The sequence below is a fragment of the Electrophorus electricus genome, chromosome 6, assembly GCF_013358815.1.
Source record: "Electrophorus electricus isolate fEleEle1 chromosome 6, fEleEle1.pri, whole genome shotgun sequence".
Classification (NCBI taxonomy): Eukaryota; Metazoa; Chordata; class Actinopteri; order Gymnotiformes; family Gymnotidae; genus Electrophorus; species Electrophorus electricus.
This window is the reverse complement of record NC_049540.1, coordinates 27837034-27839533: the sequence shown is the minus strand read 5'-3', so window position 1 is coordinate 27839533 and position 2500 is coordinate 27837034. Positions and strand designations below refer to the sequence as shown.

Here is a 2500-nt window from a genome sequence, read left to right as displayed (position 1 = left end):
AGATTTAGTTTACGAAAAGGAACTAAAGCTTTCTGAGTGGCTACTGGGTTTGGGTTGCCTTCTGTGATGTCATTTCCGCTCATTAAAAACTTATGTAGAGAGTATACACATAGAGAGTAATATTACTGAGCAAACACACACACACACACACACACACACACACACACACACACACACACACACACACACGCACACACACACACACACACACACACACACACACACACACACTGTACATCATGGTGTCATGGTGCTCTAAGGCTTAAGGTGAGGTATGACATCATTACCTTTCTGCTGTGCACAGAGAATTGATATACTGTAGGTATTGGTGCATACCCAGTACCACAACATATCATGAATATATATCTATATACTGCAAGTTATGTAAACCTGTCTAGTGCTTCATCACTTATGCACATATTAATTCTAAACTAATCTATGCTGTATTATGAACTGGGCATGTTCAGTAACAATAAACAATCAATTAATTCACACTCAATGACTGTTCCGTACCTGTACAGTCTGCATGTCATACCGGCTGTCTGTCGCTACACGTCTGTACAGTCTGCGTGTCATACCGGCTGTCTGTCACTATACGTCTGTACAGTCTGCGTGTCGTATCGTCTGTCACTACACGTCTCTACAGTCTGTGTGTTGTATCATCTGTCACTACACATCTGTACAGTCCGAGTGTCATACCGGCTGTGTGTCACTACACGTCTGTACAGCCTGCTTGTTGTACTGGCTGTCTGTCGCTACATGTCTGTACAGTCTGCATGTCGTACCGGCTGTCTGTCGCTACACGTCTGTACAGTCTGCATGTCATACCGGCTGTCTGTCACTACACGTCTGTACAGTCTGCATGTCATACCAGGTGTCTGTCGCTACACGTCTGTACAGTCTGCATGTCATACCGGCTGTCTGTCACTACACGTCTGTACAGTCTGCATGTCATACCAGGTGTCTGTCGCTACACGTCTGTACAGTCTGTGTGTTGTATCATCAGTCACCACACGTCTCTACAGTCTGAGTGTCATACCGGCTGTCTGTCGCTACACGTCTGTACAGTCTGCGTGTTGTACCGGCTGTCTGTCACTACACGTCTGTACAGTCTGCATGTCGTACCAGCTGTCTGTCACTACACGTCTGTACAGTCTGCATGTCATACCGGCTGTCTGTCACTACACGTCTCTACAGTCTGCGTGTTGTACCGGCTGTCTGTCACTACACGTCTGTACAGTCTGCATGTCGTACCAGCTGTCTGTCACTACACGTCTGTACAGTCTGCATGTCATACCGGCTGTCTGTCGCTACACGTCTGTACAGTCTGCGTGTCGTACCGGCTGTCTGTCGCTACATGTCTGTACAGTCTGCGTGTTGTACCGGCTGTCTGTCGCTACACGTCTGTACAGTCTGCATGTCATACCGGCTGTCTGTCGCTACACGTCTGTACAGTCTGCATGTCGTACCGGCTGTCTGTCACTACACGTCTGTACAGTCTGCATGTCATACCGGCTGTCTGTCGCCACACGTCTGTACAGTCTGCGTGTTGTACCGGCTGTCTGTCGCTACACGTCTGTACAGTCTGCGTGTCGTACCGGCTGTCTGTCGCTACACGTCTGTACAGTCTGCGTGTCGTACCGGCTGTCTGTCGCTACACGTCTGTAGTCTGCGTGTCGTACCCGCTGTCTGTCACTACACGTCTGTAGTCTGCGTGTTGTATCATCAGTCACCACACGTCTGTAGTCTGCGTGTCGTACCCGCATGCATCGCACTTCCACCACTGGCCACTCCTTGACTCTTCACCTGGGCCATTTCAGCTGTATCCATGGATCAATGAACAGAGCTACCTTCTGTCCGAGTGCTGATTAAAAAAACGAAGTTTATATTTAACCAAACTGCTAATATTATACTGGATTCCAAGAATAAAATTAGCTATCAATGGGAGATTGGTGTTTCCGTGTCCTTAAATTGCAACTTAAAAAACTTCTTTCTAACAAATAATTAAAGGGAATTTAAAGTCTTATTCTCTCACCCCTTGTGGCTTGCAGCATTAGAAATAATGATTGCCCTGTACTGTGTGGTAGTCATGGTAACAGAGTAGACTGGTATATTTCTGCGATGAAGGTTTTGCGTACACGGTTGTTTGTTTTTGCGATGTTCTCTTCCTCGAGCCTCTATGTGCGGTAGAGGCTGGACAACCACACCTTCGTACGTTTCAAACATTCTCTCTCCCCTGTTTACTAGTGTCTCTCTGACAGCCAGCGACATTCTGAAAGCTTTGGGCAGTTTTAATAAACCTAAAAGAAGAAATCGATGGAATCTCACATAATGCCACTTTAATATTAATGAAGCAACCAGCTAATTAAATTTAATTAAATAACGAATTAATTATTCATCAAATGTTGTTTGAAAGGTTTTCATAAGAAGCTGTGTTTACAGAAGCTTACCCTCAGTGAGTGTAATTACAGCTTCAACGGCGGCGCTTTCAACCTGGTCA

General features: G+C 46.0%; 1 protein-coding gene and 1 pseudogene across 1 annotated transcript in view; one reads left to right on the top strand and one right to left on the bottom strand.

The window, feature by feature from the left end:
* The window catches only part of LOC118241551, a 1608-nt pseudogene extending 1032 nt beyond the window's left edge, over positions 1–576 (bottom strand).
* Positions 1–2500, top strand: part of LOC113573687 (synaptic vesicle glycoprotein 2C) — a 39701-nt gene that overhangs the window by 6302 nt on the left and 30899 nt on the right. The window lies entirely within an intron of this gene.